The following is a 22,474-nucleotide window of genomic DNA, read 5'->3' on the forward strand; positions in this document are numbered from 1 at the left end:
TACGTAGTCAATGATCTTCATGTGTCTGGCCTGAGAAAACAGCCATTAACCAAACAGACCTAATCCCTACTTTATTGGAATGTATAGGTCTAGTTGGAAAATATGGACAATAAGTATCAAAGAGTTGTGAGGAAGAAGCGTTCACTGGGGGCTAGTCCTTCTGGGGAGACATCGTATAGCAGACCGATGCTATGACAGACAGGGCTAGTTAAGGGAATAGTTCAGGCTTCAAGTTGAGACTCATTACTTTCCCCTCCAGACTAGCTAATTATTTCTTAGTGGATTTCCCGGCCTCCTGTCTCTTTCCAGTCCTATATGCCACCACCAAATTAATGATTGTTATCATGATTATGCTCAAAAATGGTCAATAGTCCCCCAGTGCCTACTATTTAGGCTTCAAACATCTTAGGCTAAGATTGAAGGCATCTACCAGCCAGGGCCTAACCTTCCTTCCATACCTGGCTTCCACAACCCTCCATTCCAGCTAAACTCACAGACTGTCCTTCATACATGCCATCCTTTATTACCTCTTCACTTTTGTCCCTGCCCATCATCTTGAGGGTTTTTCCTCCATGATCCACTCTTAATGTCTCATTTCCTCATGAAGACTCAACTCTCATGTCCATCAGAAAGTGTTCTCTGATCCCCAGTCTAGAAGCAACCTCTCTCTCATCTGAACATCCATGGAAATTTGTTAATACCTCTTTTAGAATTTTTTTAATGACATTTCTTGAACTGTGGTTATTTTTATACTCTTCACATCTTCCTATTATATTATCAACCTAAAGACAGGATTTGTGGCTCATCCACTCTTACACTCCATAATACTTTATACTCCAATAAAAAATAGATTTAGCTAAGGAAATACTCTGCTAATGTTTGTTGAAGTTAGTGCTTAAAAAAAAAAAAAGTCATATCGAATGGATGTTTGGAACTTCCCTGTGATCCTGCACACATTGATTCTTATGGATATATATTTTTTTTCTGCATTTGTGGAACACAAATGTTCTAAATGCATATATACTTCATCCATCCATCCATTCATTATTTAATATACGCATGTTGAATGCTGGCCATATGCAAGGTATCCACAGAATAGGGAGGGTGCTGGCTCTGGCTTTATGCAGTGTACGCACTCATTGATCAATGTTTCTGTCATTTTGTTTCCCTTCTTTCCAGACAAAAGGAAGCAAAGACTCGCTGCACCTCATTACTGTCAGCAGAGAGCAATGTGTAATTGGAATGACCTTTGTATAAGTGGTGACCTATGGGGTCAGAATAAGCCTTATAATGTACAGAACCAAATTATGTGCAATTTTAAAATCGACAGAGAATATTGGCCTTTTAGAAATTCATCTCATATTTATTGTTTGGAGATTTTACTTTCAGAAGATGTCAATTACATTTCCCCTCTTTTTTTCTCTTCTCTGCAATTATTTTCCTGGCATTCATTCAATAAAGAGCTTCAAGTCACTTTTTTAGATTGAAATCAACTTTGATGAAAATTGAAAATCAATGCTTTCCTTCTAATGACGTTAAGAGAAAAGCCTCCAATTTTGTAATTATAATCAATATATAAAGGGGAAGTGGCCGCAAATACACTGAACATCTTAAGAAGTCGAGTGGGTTTGGTTACTTTAATTTTTAAATAATCAGGACACTTTAAAAGTTGCTGTTTATAAAATACTTTTTAAAAATGTTATTACACGCACTATGAGTGCACCCAGTCTTGATGCCTCGTTAAAGCGTTAGCTGTCTAGCTCCTCCTCCGTGAGCCTTTCTCCTCATATTGGGTCTGGGGACACACATGCCGTCTCTTTATTTCTGAGGATCCGTTACCCATTTCTCTGCACAAGTCTTCGGGGATCCGATCTATCTGTGCCTCCTTCAGCCAGGAGCCTCCGGATCTTTCCAGACTTCTTTGCAGTACTGCCTCATGTACTGAATCCATTTCTCTCGTAGCCTGGCGCTTGGCAGGCAGGCTGGCGTTCCCTGGCTCTGCCTTCCCCATCTCCCTGTCTTTTCTCCCACGGCCCATCTGCCCCTCCTTTCCTCCACCCCCTTCTCCTCTCTGCTCCCCTTTATTTCCACTCCCCACCCGCGTGGCTTTGCTCTCCCTCTCCCCCCTCAGCTCGTCTGTATTTGGAGCTCCGGAAGCTGCCGGCGACTCTCCCCTGGAGCAGCGTGACTGACACCGGCTCCTATTCAGCTGGGAGGAGGGAGAGGGGAGGAGAAGGGGAGGGCCGCGGGAGGAGGGTGCGAGTGGCCGACCACGGATTTGCATTGCCGAGGACGAGACCCCAGGGCAGCGAAGCAGGTAATCCTGCAGCGGTCGAGGCCAGGCGAGGTGGGGAGGGGTCGGGGTGCAGGTGCGGGGGGCGCCTGGCGGCGGGCGCTGGCAAGTTGCGTCCGATGGGTAGGGTGGAGAAGCGGCCGGCACGCGGTGGCGGTGGCTGTGGCGGCAGCGCGCGGGGAATAAAGGCGGCGCGGGCGCGGGGGCCGGGGCGCGGGGACCGGGGCGCGGGGCGCTGGGACCGGGGTGCGGGCACGGGCGCACTCCCATCTGGGTCAGCGGAGCGGCGCGCCCTGCCCCCGCCTCCCCAGCTCCGGCGTCCTGGCCGCTCGCAAGGCGGGGTGCGGGCGGGAGCGGCCCGGGGTTGGCGGGCGGCCGCGGCCTCCCCACCCAGCGCCACCGCCCGCCCCGCCGCTCTAACTTTGGGGGGTCTCGTCCGCCCGGCCGTGAGTCTTCCAGAGGGGTGGGGTGGGAGTCGTTGCGCCGGCTCTGACCAGAGCCACCTCGATCAGAAAGTGCTAGAAAGAAACAGACCTGGCTTCCCCTCTGCAGAACCTGACTTGAGGCGATGAGTCACTTCTGAAAAATGCAGAGGCAACTGAGACTGGGGGAACGGCTCGGAAAAACGGCACCCGCCGCTGGCCCTCTGACTGCTTTGGGTAGAGGGGTGTTCATGGAAGTAGCCACCCTATCATCACTTTTAGGGCCAAAAATCAACCTGCAGATGGCCTTTTCTTTATTCTCATCAGAGTGGTGTTTGCTGCAAGTTGTAGCAATATTTGAATGGATGCATTCTTAAAAATGAGTATGTATGGATTACTGCATTTAGGAAATTGAACCAGGACTAGGTCCAAACAGCCGGAGTGGAGATGAACACTTGGTAAGAAGATCTAGGGCCTTTGGTTTTATAGTCATGGAAATACAGAAGCTTCTGGGACTTGAGCACTGTAGTTTACTGAGTACTCCTGTTTCTTTACTGCTTCTGTAGATTTCATTTAAGCAATGTTCCTTAGAATTCTTGGTAAACTATCTAAGCCCACTTAGTGTAAAATTACAACGGTAGAGTGAACTTTAGAGAATTGGATTGATCGTTACTAGCGTCTAATTAGACTGCAAGCCTCTGGAGAGCAAGGATGGGTTGTTTGGTAGTTCCTACAGCACCAAACAGTATTTGGCTCACAGCATGTGATGGATGGACAATAAAAGTGTGTAAAATAGTTAACTCAGCACCTTAAGTGTAGATGGAGCATGACTTCTTGAATATACTGCATATTTCGCAAGGAAAGGCGACTTCTTCTTGAATGCCGACGTTTAAAAAAATTCTTAATAACGTTACAATCGAAGTGTCATATAAATACTTCTTAAGGATAAAGAGAAAAAGAAGTTACCTATCAGGAATCAGGAAAGTGATTATCAAGGTGGTCTTTGCTAGTAGGAAGTAGGTTTTTGTTCCCCATCGTTAACGTGAGAAGTAATTTAATTTGTTGATACAGGATAGGGTTTCGTAAACCTTTGAGTTAAGAGCTAGATAGTAAACACGTAGGTTGTGCAAGCTGTATAGTCTCTTTAGCAACTACTCAGTTCCACGGTTATAGTTTGAAAGCAGCTAAAGACAATACCTGTAGGTTGTGTTTCACTTTATTTACAGACATTGAACCTTGAACTTTTAACCAGTAACAAAATATTCTGTTTTTTTCCAGGCATTAAAAAATGTAAAAACTATTCTTAGCTTGAGGGAGGAGCAGAAAACACAAGAGAGAGGGGAATGGATTTGTCCTTCTAGTAGTAGTTTGCTACTCCCACTGCTTGACTCTGTGCTAGAATCAGGAGAGGAACCTTTTGAAAGGATTAATGGGCCACATTCTCTTGAGTGCCTGTTACAGCTTGGTAGTTAAGTTAAATACCCTCCAGAAAAGCATTAACTTATTTTGAGCATTATGGTGTTTTGTTTTGTTTTGAATATTTCCTAACATCTTTATGCATGAGGTTTGTTTTGTTTTTAATTTATTATGTAACATTTTATACGTAAAAATAATATGCTAAGTTATGAACATTATAGTCAACTGAACACCTGTGAACCCATCACTAGGTTTATAAACTAGGGCTTAAGGACTAGACAGTTGTGAAAAGATAGCTCATAGAATGGGAGGAAATATTTAGGAATTGTGTATCTGATTTAAGGGACTTGTATCCACAACATATAAAGAGTTCTTACAACTCAATAATAGAAACAAAAATAATCCAATTTAAAAATGGGCAAAGGATCTGAATAGCTATCTACCGAGAAGATATACAAATGGCTAATAAACCCATGAAAAGATGCTCAACATCATTATTCATCAGGGGAATGCAAATCAAAACCATGATGAGATACCACTTTATACTCACGAGCATGGCTATAATCAAAAAGTCGGATAATAACAAATGCTGGTGAGGATGTGGAGGAATTGGAACCTTCGTACACTGCTGATGGGAATATAAGATGGTGCCCTCACTTTGGAAAAGCTTGGCAGTTCTTCAAATTAAACATAGAGCTACCGTATGACCTAGCAATTCCATTGTAAATATATGTCCAGGAGAAATTAAAACATATGCTCACAAAAAAACCTGTAAACAGATGTTGACAGCAACACCATTAGTAATAACAAAGAGGTGGAAACAAACCAAATGATTATCAGTTGATGAGTGGGTAAATAAAAGGTGGTATATCCATTCAGTGAGATATCATTTGGCCATAAAAAGGAGTGGAGTACTGATGCAAGCTACGACATGGATGAATCTTGAAAACATTGTGCTAAGTGAAAGAAGCCAGTCAAAATATCACATACTGTATGATCTAGTCATATGAAAACGTCCAGACCAAGGAAATGTATAGAGCTGGAAAGTAGATTTTTTTGTTGCTTAGGGCTGAAGGGGTTGGAGGTGGGTTGGGTAGGGAAGTGATAGATAAAGGTCACAGGGTTTCCTTTTTAAGCTGAAACATGAAAATATCCTCTAATTGACTGTAGTGATAGTTGCACATATCTGTAAATACACTAAAAACCATTGATTTGTACACCTTAAATGGGTGAATTGTGTGGTATGTAAATTACATCTCAATAAAATTGTTAAAGAAAATAAACAGAAGACTGGGGGAGGAAGTACTAGATTGTTAGCATCCTGTTGCATCTTTGTGTTTTTCCTCTGTGCCTGCTCTCATGTCCCTCCCAACCCTGAATTTTGTGTTAATCATTCCCTGGTTTATTGTAAAACAGTTTTATCACATGCATGTATTCCGAAACAATAGTGTTTAGGTGTGTTTTTTGATTTATAAAAAAAGGTATTTATAATCTCGCATTCTTTCTTGAGATGGAATCTGTCACCCAGACTGGAATGGAGTGGCACAGTCTCAGCTCACTGCAACTTCCGCCTCTCAGGTTCAGGCGATTGTCCTGCCTCAGCCTCCTGAGTAGCTGGGATTACAGGCACATGCCACCACACCTGGCTAATTTTTGTGTTTTTAGTAGAGAAGAGGTTTCACCACGTTGGCCAGGCTGGTCTCAAACTCCTGGCCTCAGGTAATCTGCCCTTCTCGGCCTCCCAAAGTACTGGGATTACAAGCGTGAGCCACCGCACCCAGCCTAACCTCGCATTCTTAAAATTCAACATTAGGTCATTAAGAATTACCCACATTGGGCCGGGCGTGGTGGCTCACTCCTGTAATCCCAACACTTTGGGAGGCCGAGGCAGGCGGATCACGATGTCAGGAGATCGAGACCATCCTGGCTAACACGGTGAAACCCCGTCTCTACTAAAAAGTACAAAAAATTAGCCGGGCGTGGTGGCAGGCGCCTATAGTCCCAGCTACTCTGGAGGCTGAGGCAGGACAATCGCCTGAACCTGAGAGGCGGAGGTTGCAGTGAGCTGACACTGTGCCACTCCATTCCAGTCTGGGCGACAGATTCCATCTCAAGAAAGAATGCGAGATTATAAATACCTTTTTTTATAAATCAAAAAACACACCTAAACACTATTGTTTCGGAACACATACATGTGATAAAACTGTTTTACAATAAACCAGGAGAATGGTGTGAACCCAGGAAGCGGAGCTTACAGTGAGCGGAGATGGCGCCACTGCACTCCAACCTGGGCGACAGAGCGAGACTCCATATCAAAAAGAAAAGAATTACCCATGTTGTTGCATGTAGGTATGTAATATTTCTTGGCAAATATTCCATGATTTATTTCACCATTCTCGTTGACAGGCATTTGGGTTGGTTCCCATGTTTTGCTATTACAAAGAATGCTGCTTTGGAGACTTTTTTCCATGTGTCTTGGCACATATGCGCAAGAGCTCTTTGGTGTGAATATGCCATGTATTTTAATGGCAAAAAAAACAACAAAAAAAAACCTGATTCTCCTTTGACTTACACATTGATGGCATGTAACCACTTACTCATTTCCCCAAACCAAGATAAAATGACTAGATCTGACACTGTGACTTCTCATTCTATTTACATTCTAGTTGTAAATGTATTTCCCAATGTTTTGAGAAGTGTGGAAAATCTAAAATTTCACAGCTGAATTTCACAGCAGAACCTTTTAACCCGGTCACTCATGGGCATCTTCATCTCCTTACATCACCTGGGTTTAGGATGGGAAGGAGGACAACTTTATTATTACATCAAAGGAATATTACTTTAATCAAAGTACATGAGTGGTTACTAAACCTCACTAAAAGTTGCCTTGTATTGTATATCCTGCTGGGTGGTCTAGTATTTCCGATATGATTTAGTTAGGTAATTCTGGTAACAGTGAGCCTTGGGCAGATCTAGATCTGTCGTTGACTTAGGCTGTGAGCTTTTGCCGTTCATTCAGGATATTTCTCCTTGAACTTAGAAGGGGGAAAGCACCTTAAAGTCTGAACAAATCTTTATGAGGAATTTTTAAATTGCTGTTAACTGGAGACGGAGTCTCGCTCTGTTGCCCAGGCTGGAGTGCAGTGGCCGGATCTCAGCTCACTGCAAGCTCTGCCTCCCAGGTTCATGCCATTCTCCTGCCTCAGCCTCCCGAGTAGCTGGGACTACAGGCGCCCGCCACCTCACCCGGCTAGTTTTTTGTATTTTTTAGTAGAGACGGGGTTTCACTGGGTTAGCCAGGATGGTCTCAATCTCCTGACCTCATGATCCGCCCATCTTGGCCTCCCAAAGTGCTAGGCTTACAGGCTTGAGCCACCGCGCCCGGCCTGTTTTAAACTTTTTTTTTGAGACGGAGTCTCACTGTGTTGCCCAGGCTGGGGTGCAGTGGCACAATCTCGGCTCACTGCAAGCTCCGCCTCCTGGGTTAACGCCATTCTCCTGCCTCAGCCTCCCAAGTAGCCGGGATTACAGGCGCCCGCCACCACGCCCAGCTAATTTTTTTGTGTTTTTAGTAGAGATGGAGTTTCACCGTGTTAGCCAAGATGGTCTCGATCTCCTGACCTCGTGATCCACCCACCTCAGCCTCCCAAAGTGCTGGAATTACAGGCTTGAGCCACCGCATCCGACCCAATTTTCAACATTTTAAGCATACTATTCAGTGGCATTAACCTCATTCTCACTGTTGTGCAACCATTACTATTGTCCATCTCCAGAACTTTTTCATCATCCAAAACTGAAACTTTGTACCCACTAAACATAACTCTGGATTCTCCTCTTCCCCAATCCATGGAAACCACCATTCTACTCTCTGTCCCTGAATTTGCCTATTCTAAGTACCTTATACAATATTTGTCCTTTTGCTACATGAACTTTTGTTTGTTTGTTTTTGAGATGGATTCTCGCTCTGTCACTCACCCAGGCTGGAGTGCAGTGGCGCCATCTCGGCTTGCTGCAACCTCCGCCTGCCGGATTCAAGCGATTCTCGTGCCTCAGCCTCCCCAGTAGCTGGGATTACAGGCACGTGCCACCACCCAGCTATTTTTTGTATTTTTAGTAGAGACAGGGTTTCATCATTTTGGCCAGGCTGGTCTCGAACTTCTGACCTCAGGTAATGCACCTGCCTCGGCCTCCCAAAGTGCTGGATTATAGGGATGAGCCACCACACCCGGCCTACATGAGCTTTTATATCCGGGGAAATTCCATCTTGTTTTGTTTCTCTCTTTAATAGACACTTTTTCCACTTTAGGAAAATACGGCTTCTTTCACTGAGAAATTATGTGAAGGGATTGTTTCCCTTTCAGTGTACAGCCCTATACAGAAAAGGACATAGAATGTTGTCTAAAACCAGAAGAAGAAATTATGACTATTATGAATGGCGTCTTCATCTACCCTGTCAAGTTAATTAGGCATCTAATAATCCTGGCTTCTCATTGAACACTTAGCCACCTGCAGAAGCTGCACTAGCCCCTGATTCTTAAAATTTCGCATTTACCTGATACATGAATGAAGTAAATCACCTTTGATGTTCCTATCAGGCCTCAGCTTTTCAGAATTTAAAGGCCATTCTGCAATATAGAAGTCTGATCTAAAATCTCTTTTGTTTTGACGGGAAGGGGTATTCTGAGAGGCTGAAGGAGGGTTCCAAGAGGCTGAACATAGAAGGGAGTTAACCTAAATGGCAGTTCTGAAGAGGAAGATGGTTCCTGGAGAAGTTAGATGCTGGAGACACCAAAGACAGACCTGTAGTGGCCGGGCACGGTGGCTCACGCCTGTAATCCCAGCACTTTGGGAGGCCAAGGTGGGTGATCACGAGGTCAGGAGATTGAGACCATGCTGGCTAACATGGTGAAACCCCGTCTCTATTAAAAATACAAAAAAAAAAAAAAAAAGTAGCCAAGCATGGTGTCACGTGCCTGTAGTCCCAGCTACTTGGGAGGCTGAGGCAGGAGAATCACCTGAACCCAGGAGGCGGAGGTTGTAGTGAGCTGAGATCGCACCACTGCACTCCAGTGTGGGTGACAGAGTGAGACTCCATCTCAAAAACACACACACACACAAAACAGACCTGTAGTATGTAGACAGCTTTGTTGTCCCATTATTGTGCACAGTTTAATGAGAAAATAACCTCTGTTACTTTGCATCATTCCATTTGGAAATCCAGAGAAATTCTGGGATCCATTGGTTGACTTACTCCCTCTATGTTGAGTGACTGCTGTATCCCTAGCATCTAGGAATGCAAAAATGAAGATCGGTGAAAGAAGACAGAATGAATAGAAGATGACACTTAAGCTGTAAACATAAGTCTCAAAGAATCTATTCTGTGATTATCATCATTTCCTACTTTGTTTCTATTTAGTTTTAGTCAGAGAAGAATCACTGGATTCTTGGCCGGGCGCGGTGGCTCACGCCTGTAATCCTAGCACTTTGGGAGGCAGAGGCTGGTGAATCACGAGGTCAGGAGATCGAGACCATCCTGGCTAACACAGTGAAACCCCAGCTCTACTAAAAATATAAAAAAAAATTAGCTGGGTGTGGTAGCATGTGCCCGTAGTCCCAGCTACTCAGGAGGCTGAGGCAGGAGAATGGCGTGAACCTGGGAGGCAGAGCTTACAGTGAGGCGGGATCACCCCACTGCACTGAAACCTGGGTAACAGAGCGAGACTCCGTTTAAAAAAAAAAAAAAGAATCACTGGATTCTTATGAAAATGAATTATTTTATCCTAAGGCAACAAGAACAGTTAAATTGGACCACACTAAGAAAATGAGATGATCAGATTTTTCAGAACCAGGTAAAAGAGGCTTCCAGATGGCGGATGTATAGTTCAGTCTGGTTATAGTGTGATACACTGGAGGTGGAGGCATCCATTTGTAATCTTAGTTTGGAAGCTGCTATGGGCTGAATGTTTATGTCCTCCCAAAATTCATATGTTGAAATCCTTACTGCCATTGTGATGCTATTAGGAGTGGAAGGCCTTGGAAGGTGAATAGATCCTGGGGTAGAGCACTCATGAATGGACTGGTGCCCTTATGAAAGAGAACCAAGAGAGACCCTTTGCTCCTTTCGCCAAGTAAGGACACAGCAAGAAAGTGCCATCTGTGAGCCAGAAAGTGGGCCTTGATCTGCATTGATCTTGGACTTCCCAACCTCCAGAACTGTGAGAAACAAATTTCTGTTGTTTATAAGCTATCCAGTCTGTGGTGTTTTTTTATAGCAGCTTGAAAGGAACTAACATAGTAACCTATGTGGTGTTTTGTTATAGCAGCCTGAAAGGAACTAACATAGTAACCTATGTATTACCCAAACTGTGCAAGTGATAGATCAATATGATGTGTGTGATCTTTCCATCGAATGCGTACTGTCCTGGTATTGCTACTCACCCCCTCCAGTGGCAGGAAAAACAAATGTCTGGCCTAATGAGTTAGGCTGGTTGATGGACAGGTTCAACTAATTGGTTACTTGACATGAGGTAGGCTAAATGCAGATAGTCTTTCTCTCGGCGGTCACGCTAGAAGCTGTGGCTAGAGATTTTCAGGGTACAATGCAGATCCACAATTCTTTAGGCAATTTTAAGTTTACATTTTTATTTCTCCTCCATTTGAATTTCTTCTCTGTTTCTTAGTACTTCTCTCTGTGTTGAAAGTTCCCATTGTAGACTACCCTCCACTCCCCCTCCTTCCATCTTGCTTCAGAACAGCCTCTCTCTTCTTTAGGAGTTCACTCCCCTCAATGCCTTTCTGAATAGAAGGTGGACAATTATCTAATTGAAAGTCTTCAGTAACTGAAAACTTTAAAAAGAGGCTTGTTAATAGTGTGAGTCTCTATATAATATACAATTGGGATGGAACTCTTTTTTATGCTTCTTATTTTGGTTCAGCAATCTTTAAACTGTGTGCATTTGCTATATGCAAAGGCTTCCCAAAGGTACATATGCACAAGTGTTTTGAGAATATAAATGTCCAAATCATCCTCTTCCATATGTGCTTTTTCCTAAGACTAATCTTGATGACAATGGACCTGTAGTGGAGACATAAGTTCTCTTTCTCATCTGCTTTTCCATAATCACCTTTCTCTCACTTTCCTCGTAAAAAGCGTATGTCTACCCCATTTTCCTAATCCATTTTACTAAATGGTTTATGGCTAACCCATTTTAATAAATTGCTTTACCCAAGGATGTAAAACTCTAGGGGATGGGGAGGGCAAGAAAGGGGGAAATTTCTGAATATAAATTTCTTTGCAAGGGTGAGAAAGCAAATGACTCTATTGTCTGAGCAGAGACCCTTTTGCCAATCACGTGTTTTCTAAATCTATCTTAAAAAACAAAAAGCGAAGGCCAATCTAATCAAATCGTAAACCGATATTAAAGGATAAACTCTAAAAGAGAATAAAATTTTGACTCTCATACAAATAAAAAATAGACATTTTCAAACTTATTTAAAATATGAGAGAGCCAGAAAGGTCTTCCAGTCAATTTAAAGGAGATCATTTATAAGAATGCTGGAATGAATTTGCTTAATACATATAAAACTGGCTTCTTCTACAATGGGAGAGGGAAGGTGATTGGACTTCCACAGGATAAAGTTTATTTGCATGTCTGTATGACTTGCTTTACTATCAGATTTCTGCAAGTTAACATATCTTTACAGAGTTGTAAAATAGCTTAGTCAAAGGCAATGAATGACAGAGGTGACCCAGATGAACAAGTATTAGGGTACTCATGAAATTTGTCTTCTCAGTTTTTCCTTACACTGACACTTAAAATCAGTTTTTTGTTTGTTTGTTTTTTGAGACCGAGTCTTGCTCTGTCACCCAGGCTGGAGGGCAGCGGTGCGATCTCGGCTCACTGCAAGCTCTGTCTCCTGGGTTCACGCCATTCTCCTGCCTCAGCCTCCCATACAGGCACCCACCACCACGCCTGTCGAAATTTTTTGTATTTTTAGTAGAGACCGGGTTTCACCATGTTAGCCAGGATGGTCTCGATCTGCTGACCTTGTGATCCGCCTGCCTCGGCCTCCCAAAGTGCTGAGATTACAGGCGTGAGCCACCGCAGCCGGCCTAAAATAAGTTTTGATATTTCACTACCATGTGATGTTGAAGGAGTTCAAAAAATTAAGTGACATTTCTATAACAAAATTCCTCCCTTTCCATCTCCTCATTATGTTTCCCAGCATTACATTGATAAAAACAAAAAAATCAGAATCAAATTGATGCTCAACCTTGACTCATTTTATTTTTATTATTATTATTTTTTATTGAGATGGAGTCTTGCTCTGTCACCCAGGCTGGAGTGCAGTGGCACGATCTTGGCTCACTGCAAGCTCCGCCTCCTGGGTTCAAGTGATTCTCATACATCAGCCTCCTGGCTAGCTCGGACTACAGGCGCTAGCCACCATGCCTGGCTAACTTTTTTGTACTTTTAGTAGAGAAGGGTTTCGTCATGTTGGCCAGGCTGGTCTCAAACTCCTGACCTCAGGTGATCCTCCCGCCTCAGCCTCCCAAAGTGCTGAGATTACTGGTGTGAGCCACTGCACCCAGCCACCTTGACTCATTTTAATAAATATGTACATCCAATATCCATAAAGTAATGAAAAATGAAAGTGTTCAAAAGAGAGAGATTTCCAATAAAGTTGCTTTTTATTTACTTTTAGTAATTATTTGTCAAAATTTGTAATATTTGTGTTGTTTTCTAAGTAGTGCCCTACTAATAGTAACAATGGTATCAGAATAGCTTTTTTTAAAAAAAGTTTTGACCATAGAATTAGAATTTAAATTTAAATAATGTTTTTGATGCAGAAAAGTATGGTAGGCTAATGAGTAAAATATACTAAAGCGTAAAATATACTAAATCATAAAATACGTAAAATTAGGCTAAACTTCTGTAGCGCACGAAGCGTGGAAATATAAGTTCAGGGAGAAAATGGAATGATGCAAAAGTTGTGACTATTATAAGAGCAGCCTGTTCCTGTATTCTTTTAAAATGAGTAAGAATGAATTCCATTGGACATAGAAGATAGTTTTATATGTCAGTATTTACAGTGTTGGAAGTTACATTCTTTGCAACTATTCACATTTTGGTGACAGTTTCTATATGCCAATCTAAAAATGTGCAAGAGGCTTTTACAAAATTCTTTTAGGGTATATACAAGTAAAAGAATTGAAGACTCCTGTTGTAGCTCACCCTGCTGCTATTTTCTGACCAAAAACCAAGGGTCAGTAACTGTGGCAAAACCTTTCTAGTTCAGTACTAGTAAATGAACCAATTCATTAATTGACGTAGTTCTAGTGACTCCTTGTTTTACTGGGTGTCCCTAAGGAAGACATTTAAGAATTAAAGGTCGTGGTCGGTCACGGTGGCTCGCGCCTGTAATCCCCCGCACTTTGAGAGGCTGAGACAGGTGGATCCACGAGGTCAGGCGTTCGAGACCAGCCTGGCCAACATAGTGAAACTCCATCTCTATTAAAAATGCAAAAAATGGCTGGGTGGTGGCTTATGCCTGTAATCCCAGCAATTTGGGAGGCCGACGTGGGCGGATCACGAAGTCAGGAGATCAAGACCATCCTGGCTAACACGGTGAAACCCCGTCTCTACTAAAAATACAAAAAATTAGCTGGGTGTGGTGGTGCGCGCCTGTAGTCCCAGCTACTCTGGAGGCTGAGACAGGAGAATGGCATGAACCCAGGAGGCGGAGCTTGCAGTGAGCAGAGATCAGGCCACGGCACTCCAGCCTGGGAGATAGAGTGAGACTCCATCTAAAAAAAAAAAAAAAAAAATTAGCTGGACGTGGTGGCACACACCTATAATCCCAGCTACTCCGGAGGCTGAGACAGGAGAATGGCATGAACCCGGGAGGCGGAGGTTGCATTGAGCCAAGATCACACCACTCACTCCAACCTGGGTGACGGTGTGAGACTTCATCTCAAAAAAAAAAAAAAAGAATTAAAGGTCTTAGTACTTACGACACCTCTCAAAAAAGGATAACAGCCATTACATTTTATTTATTTCTTTGTAGGCAGTTATATCTTTACTTTATTCATCTTTATTTTTCTCCTCTTTGGAGGTACTCACTGTAAGGTATTGTGTGAGTGTGGGTGTATAACAGACAGAAGACAGACAGACAGCACTACAGTATTCCCCTCTTATCCATGAGGCATATGGTCTAAGACCCCCTGCTGATGCCTGAAAGCATGGATAGTACCAAGTCCTATATAGACCACGTTTTTTCCTATACATACCTACTGTGATAACGTTTAATATATAAGGCCAGGTGCGGTGGTGCACGCCTTCCAGCACTTTGGAAGGCCAAGGGGGGTGGATCACCTGAGGTCAGGAGTTTGAGATCAGCCTGGCCAACATGGTGAAACCCCAACTCTATTAAAAATACAAAAATTAGCCGGGTGTGGTGTCAGACGCTTGTAATCCCAGCCACTTGCGAGGCTGAGGCAGGAGAATCTCTTGAACCCGGGAGGCAGAGGTTGCAGTGAGCTAAGATCACACCACTGCACTCCAGCCTGGGTGACAGAGTGAGGCTCCATCTCAAAATTTAAAAAAGTTTAATGTATAAATTAGGCATGGTAAGAGATTAACAGTAATAACTAGTAATAAACTAGAACATTATTGCCATATCCTATAATAAAGGTTATGTGAATGTACGGTCTCTCTCTCTCTCTCAAAATATCTTATTGTACTGTGCTCACCTATATTTGGGCCATGGTTGACCATGGGTAACTGAAACTGTAGACAGTGAAACTGGGAAAAGGGCAACTACTCTATTTGGATCTGTAAATGTATAGCTTTCACCAAGTTTGGAAGTTTTTGGTCATGATTTCTTCTTCTGTTTTGTTTATTATTATTATTATTTTATTTGAAACAAAAAAGCATAAGGTTTTGTTTTTTTGAAACAGGGTCTCACTCTGTCACTCAGGCTGGAAGGCAGTGGCACAATCTTGGCTCACTACAGCCTCGATCTCCTGGGCTCAAGTGATCCTCCTGTCTCAGCTTCCCAAGTAGCTGGGACTACAAGTGCACACCACCACACTCAACTAATTTTTAAGTTTTTTGTAGAGACGAGGTCTCCCTATGTTGCCCAGGCTGGTCTTGAACTCCTGGGCTCAAGCGATCCCCCTGCCCCAGCCTCTGAAAGTGCTGGGATTACTGGTGTGAGCGACTGCGCCCAGCCTGAGCAGTGGTTTATGTCTATTTCAGTTTGCAAAGCCTTTGGGACCGTCCCACACATGCACAGCTCAGGGACTTGTGCTGGTTCATACACAGAGCCAGGGCATCCCCTTCTTTAGCTCTCTCCTCTCTGGGATTCTCGCCACTCACCTCTACCCCAAGATCCTTTTTTCCTGTTCTTCTGGAAGGATTGAATTTATTTTAAAGTTTACGCTGCTTATGCTGCTGTAGTACAGTTCTCTAAGACTTGGGGCCATCCTTAGGACATAGTAGCAAGAGGAATAAAATACCAGGAATTCTCCCCATACTCTGTGGACCACGAGGTCCCCTGTTCCCCTACTTTTCTGTCAGTAAGCCCATATTTCTTTCTTTTTTGCGGGGGGTGGGGTGGGGGCGGAGTCTTGTTCTGTCACCCAAGCTGGGATGCAGTGGTGCGATCTCGGCTCACTGCAACCTCCGCCTCCCGGGTTCAAGCAATTCTCCTCCTCAGCCTCCTGCATAGCTGGGATTACAGGCGCGTGCCACCACACCCAGCTAATTTTTGTATTTTTAGTAGAGACAGGGTTTCATCATGTTGGTCAGGCTGGTCTCAAACTCCTGACTTTGTGATCCGCCTGCCTCGGCTTCCCAAAGTGCTGGGATTACAGGTGTGAGTAACCGCGGCCCAGGTTTCTTTTGAACAAATCTTCAGGTGCCTGTGCTTCTGCTCACTGTTCTGCCACACAGTTCTGTGACTATAGCCACGTTTGGGAGAGAAAAATGCAAACAAAACCCAAAACCTGGGCTTTCCTCACACTCTTCTGTTAGTCAGGGCCCCCTTTCCAGTTCCTCTGGCCAAAAGGAGGGGGTTCTGTTGGAGTGTTTACTACCTGCACCCCCACACAATTCTGACTTCGGGTTGACCCTGAAGAAGAAAATAAGAAGAAAACCCAGCGTTTTACTCCCAAATGGGTTCCCTTTTCAATTTTGATTCTTCTCAATTCATGTACTATTGTTTTGTCTTTTGGAATCAGATAGTTGCCTTTTGTGTTTTGAACACTGTTTGGAGAGAGGCTGAAATGGGCTTTCGTCCTCCTTGAGTATCCCTGGTAGCCCCGTCCTCTTTTTGAAGCTTTCTCTTGTTTCCTTTTTCTTCTCTGTTTCTTCCACACCATTCTTTTCTCTCCACTTTACCCACTTTCTCCGTTTTCCCTTTTACTTTGGGCTCCCAGGTTCAAAGAGCAAAAAAAGAACCTGCAGTTTTTTTTTAGTGGTCAACAACACAGTTGAAAACTCTGATTGTGTTGAAGTAATAAATTGAGGCTGGGTGTGGTGGCTCATGTCTGTAATCTTAGCACTTTGGGAGACTGAGTCAGGAGGATCATTTGAGCCCAGGAGTTCAAGGTTACAGTGAGCTATGATTGTGCCATTGCACTCCAGCCTGGGCAACTGAGTCCTGTCTTAAAAAAAAAAATGGCCAGATGCAGTGCCTCACGCCTGTAATCCCAGCACTTTGGGATTACAGGCAGGTGGATCACTTGAGGTCAGGAGTTCAAGACCAACCTTGCCAACGTGGTGAAACCCCATCTTTACCAAAAAATACAAAAATTAGCCAGGTGTGGTAGCGCATGCCTGTAATCCCAGCCACTCAGGAGGCTGAGGCAGGAGAATCCGTTGAACCTGGGAGGTGGAAGTTGCAGTCAGCTGAGATCCTGCCACTGCACTCCAGCCTGGGTGACAGAAGAAGACTTGGTCTCAAAAACAAACAAAAAAAAATCAAAGTCAAGTGTGAAAGTAGACCCAGGAAGCTAGAGACACATGCTTCTCCAAGGGGGCTGGAGGAATGCTTGGGCCACATTGATCACCTGGCTATTTTATTTTACATCAGATGATCACACTTGGATTTGTTAGTAACTTCTATTCATAAAACTGGCTCAGCACTTAAGAACTGATCTTTAAGGTTTTTCTTTTTTCATTTTCTTTTAAGAGAGTTGCTGAATCTATTATTTAATTGCATATAATTACAATGAATGCTGGTAAATTTTACGATTACAAGGAATTTCAACAAACCTTATTATTCATTGTCTAAGTCCATTAGTATTGCTGTAAAGGATACCTGAGACTAATTTATAAAGATAAGAGGTTTATTTGGCTCACAGTTCTGCAGGCTGTACAAGAAACATCTGCTTCTAGCGAAGGCCTCAGGCTGCTTCCATTCGTGGATTAAGTTGAAGGGAAGCTGGAATGCGCAGATTACATGGCGAGAGAAGTAGCAGGAGGAGAGGAGAGGTGCCAGGCTCTTTTTTTTCTTGCCACTCTATAGCTCACAAGTGGATGCCAGCCTCTTGTTAACAACCAGCTCCCTTGGGAACAAATAGAGCAAGAACTCACTACTGTGAGAATGGCACCAAGCCATTCATGAGGGATCCGCCCCCATGACCCTAACACCTCCCACCTCCCACCTCCCACCTCCCATTAGGCTCTACCTGGGGATCAGATTTCAACATAAGTTGGAGGGAGTCAAACAAACCAAACCATAGCACTTACCATTCCAGAGAGATAAGGCATTCTTCACATTGAAATGACAGAATTTAATAAAGTAAAACATTTCTAGTCATGAGAAGTGACTGACTATATAAAAGGATAGCCTCTTTTATGCTTTCAGTCCATGGTCCTTTTGATATCCCTCTGGTTGCAGTCTGCAGTGATTTTGCAGTGTGTTTGTTCTGTGGTGTGGTTTGAGAAGTGTGGTGTGTGAGGCGGGGTGTGGTGGCTCATGCCTGTGTGGGCGGAGGATTACTTAGGTGCAGAGGCAAGAGACTGAAGACACAAACTATTTCAGTATAATAAAGACAATAGTTAGAATAAGAATAGTCATAATACAAATTAGACATAGAGATGATCATGAACGATTATCAATTATTATAAACATTATTAATCGTTAGCTTTTAATATTACTCCTTGTTGCATTACTAATACAACCTAGGAATAACCGGTGGGTATGGGGTCAGGTGCTAAAGGGACATTGTGAGAAGTGACCAAGAAGACAAGAGGTGAACCTTCTATCACACCCGCATAAGGGCTGCTTGAGGGCTCCTTGGTCAAACGGTAACACCAGTGTCTGGGAAGGCACCCGTTACTTAGCAGACCACAAAAGGGAGTCTCCTTTCCTTGGAGGAGTCAGGGAACACGCTGCTCCACCGGCTTCTTGTGGAAGGCTGGATATTATCCAGGCCTGCCCGCAGTCATCCGGAGGCCTAAACCCCTCCCTGTGGTGCTGTGCTTCCATGGTCACGCTCCTTGTCCACTTTCATGCTCCTTCCATACTCCTGATTCCTCTTTAAAGTTCATAGTAGATAGTGGTAGAAAAAAATAGTGAAAGTCTTAAAGTCTTTGATCTTTCTTGTAAGTGCAGAGAAGAAAACGCTGACGTATGCTGCCATCTCTCTGCTTCGGCTACCTAAAAGGGAAGGGCCCCCTGTCCTGTGATCACATGACTTGCTTCACCTTGTCAATCACTTAGAAGATTCACCCTCCTTACCCTGCCCACTTGTTTTGTAAGCAGTAAATATCAGGGAGTGTAGCCGTTCGGGGCCATCACCTGTCTCTACGTCTTGGTGGTAGTGGTCCTCCGGGCCCAGCTGTCTTTTTTTCTATCTCTTTGTCTTGTGTCTTTATTTCTACGATCTCTCTTCTCCACACATGAGGAGAAAAACCCACAGGCCCTGTAGGGCTAGTCCCTATATACCTGTAATTCCAGCACTTTGGGAGGCTGAGGCAGGCGGATCACCTGAGGTCAGGAGTTCGAGACCAGCCTAGCCAACATGGTGAAACCCCATCTCTACTAAAAATACAAAAATTAGCCAGGTGGGTGCCTGTAATCCCAGCTACTCAGGCGGCTGGGGCAGGAGAATCACTTGAACCCAGGAAGTGAAGGTTGTGGTGAGCCAAGATCATGCCAGTGCACTCCAGCCTAGGTGACAGAGTAAGACTCTGTCTCAAAAAAGAAGTGTGGTATGTGAGTTGTTACCGTCATTGTGTCTGGAAGATGGAAGAGGTGGTGACACTTGCCATGATAATTCAGGGACTGAACACTCACTGGGTACAGATTGCAGTGATGAGTGCGGTGGACCATTCAGAGGGAAATTATAATAATGACATGTAGGCATCACTTTATAGTTGCAAAGTTCACTTCATGGTCTCCTTTCACCTTCCCAAGAATCCTGAGGCATGTATTATTATTGGGTAGATAATACTTAAGTCATATTTCTAGAAGTCCCCTGAGCTTTAGGTCCCTACTTGTAACTACCAACTGTAGGCACTTCTAATGCAGATCCTGTAACTCTGAACTCCTCTGCCCTGGGCACTCCCTATCTCTGTTTTGATTGGCACCACCTTCCCTGAAGCAAAACGTCTAAGATAGCCTAGCTTCTCCGTTTTCCTCCAAACCCTCAACCATTTAATCTTTTCCCAAATCTTGCCTAATTTAAACTTCCCTTAGATCTTCCTTAACCTGCTGTCACTTTCTTAGTAAATTCCCAACTCCCCTCCCAGCCCTCTCTACCACCCCTTTTAACCGCTCATCAATCCCTTGTTTCCCATGCTCTGTTAGATAGCTCCTGGCGCATAATGAATGTTCCATCAATATTTACTCGTCATTCATGCTTCCATGCTTTTGCATATGCAAGGCATAGGTGCTGGGATGCCTTTACTTATTTTTCTTCTAAATACCATCCTCTCATCTTTGAGACTTAATTTGGTTCCTGTCATAACTTTGGTAGCCTCTCTACTTCCCAGGGCTCAGTTGCATGTCTACCTTTGTTGAGCTCCCCTTCCCATGTGCTCCCACTGCTTTCCTGCACACCTCTGTTATAGTAATTCTCAAAGTGTGGGCCCCTTGTACTCTGAAGAGTGCTTCTTAAAAAGGCAGATTCCTGGGAATACCGAGAACTACTGCATCAGTATTGTTGATAGTGAGGCCCAGGAGCCTGCATTTAGGAAGCCTCACCTCTCCCCCAGTGATTCTTACACAGAGGAAGAAGAGTGGTGAGAATCAGTGTTTTATTCTCTCACCTGCCTTGGCCCCTACAACTAGTTCCAGGAGTGGGGAGTAGGGCCACTTAGAGTAGTCTCCGGGTAAGTTTCACCACCACTTCTGACCGTTGGGAGATGAGAACAGCAAAGTTACTCAGATTTAATGGTTTTTAACTGAATCTTTACAAAGAGGCACAATCCTTTTTCATTTGTTTGTTTTTAAACCTTTTTTGAGTTATAATTTTATATGTCATAAAATTGACCCATTTTAAATGTCCTAACCTACTTTCTGTCTCTATAGATTAGCCTTTCCTGGATATTATAAATGGAATCATACAATACACAGTCTTCTTGTCTACCTTTCATTTAGCGTAATGTTTTTGAAGTTCACTTGTTTTGTAGCATGTATCACTATTTCATTCTTTTTAATGGCTGAATAATACTCTGTTATAATACATATGTATTTTTTTGCTTTGCCATTCACTGGTTAATGGACATTTGGATTGTTTCCATTTTTTGGTTATTATGAACAGTGCTGCTATGACATTTGTGCACAAGTCTTTGTGCAGACATATATTTTTATTTCTTTTGAGTGAAATAGAGTGGAATGGCTGGTTCATATGACAAATATGTGTTTAACTTTTGAAGAAACTTCCAAACAGTTTAAACCAACTGCACCGTTTTCCACATTCACCAGCAATGTGTGGGTTCCAATTCTTTCGTATTCTCACCAGCACTTTTTATTATCTGTCCCTTAGTTTGTAACCATCCTAGTGTGTGTGAAGTGGTATCTGATTGGAGTCTTGATTTGTATTTTCCTAATGACTACTGATGTTGAGCCCTTTCACACGTGCTCTCGGCCATTTGCCGGTCTTCTCTGGAAAGATGTCTATTTAGATATTTTGCTGATTATTAAACTGGCATATTTGTCTTCTTATTGAGTGTGAAAGTTTTTTATATATTCTGGATATAAAGGGAGTAATACATTTACCTGATGGAGGGAAAGAAGGTTCACGACCCCTCTGCCCAGTCTGTAGTGGCTTCACAATCCCCCTGCCCAGTCTGTAGTGGCTTCACAATCCCCCTGCCCAGTCTGTAGTGGCTTTACAATCCCCCTGCCCAGTCTGTAGTGGCTTCACAATCCCCCTGCCCAGTCTGTAGTGGCTTCACAATCCCCCTGCCCAGTCTGTAGTGGCTTCACAATCCCCCTGCCCAGTCTGTAGTGGCTTCACAATCCCCCTGCCCAGTCTGTAGTGGCTTCACAATCCTCCTGCCCACTCTGTAGTGGCTTCACAATCCCCCTGCCCAGTCTGTAGTGACCTGGCCAGCAGGGTCTCCATGGCTCTTCTTTTCTCAGTGCCAGGGTGTTGCCCTTAGGGGACTCATAGAAGCAGTTCTTTGAACTCTACCTAGTCCATGGTGTAAACAAGAGCAAAGGGGCAGCGTGGGGACGCAGGAATAGAAAGAGCTTCCTCAACTGCATAGGTGCTTAGAAAGGGCCATAGAGGGGCCTGGGGAATGAGCTCCTCTTCAGTGAAGAGTTTCTTTTTTTTTTTTTTTTTTTTGAGACGGAGTCTCGCTCTGTGGCCCAGGCTGGAGTGCAGTGGCACGATCTCCACTCACTGCAAGCTTCACCTCCCGGGTTCAGGCCATTCTCCTGCCTCAGCCTCCCATGTAGCTGGGACTACAGGCGCCCACCACCATGCCCGGCTAATTTTTGTATTTTTAGTAGAGGCGGGGTTTCACTGTGTTAGCCAGGATGGTCTCTATCTCCTGACCTCGTGATCCGCCCGTCTTGGCCTCCCAAAGTGCTGGGATTGCAGGCGTGAGCCACAGCACACGGCCTAGTGAAGGGTTTCTATCTCGTGTTCAGCTAAGCGAGTTTCCACTCCATGATAGGGGAATAGCATAGGGTTTATCCTGGTCCTGCTCAGCATTCAGAGTCCTTTATTTTATGGCTCTGCCTTACTCAGCCCCATCACCCCAAGTCAGCACACGGAGCCAGCCAGGGGTGTACTTAGCCTTCCCCATGGCCTCAGTTCTCACTGGGCTCCCTCTTGCCTCAGTAGCCCGGTTCCCTGTGGCCCAGTGCCATGGAC

General features: G+C 44.0%; 1 protein-coding gene across 4 annotated transcripts in view; it reads left to right on the forward strand.

Moving 5' to 3' along the window:
• Positions 1-1,950: 1,950 nt before the first annotated feature.
• The window catches only part of CAP2 (cyclase associated actin cytoskeleton regulatory protein 2), a 171,074-nt gene continuing 150,550 nt past the window's right edge, over positions 1,951-22,474 (forward strand). Inside the window, exon 1 of one of the 4 annotated variants that reach the window (XM_025383110.1) lies at positions 1,951-2,317. The gene's annotated coding sequence lies outside the window, so the exon portion shown is untranslated. The remainder of the gene's footprint in view (positions 2,318-22,474) is intronic. The other 3 variants (XM_025383112.1, XM_025383113.1, XM_025383111.1) reach the window with 3 other exon arrangements.

The sequence above is a fragment of the Theropithecus gelada genome, chromosome 4, assembly GCF_003255815.1.
Source record: "Theropithecus gelada isolate Dixy chromosome 4, Tgel_1.0, whole genome shotgun sequence".
Classification (NCBI taxonomy): Eukaryota; Metazoa; Chordata; class Mammalia; order Primates; family Cercopithecidae; genus Theropithecus; species Theropithecus gelada.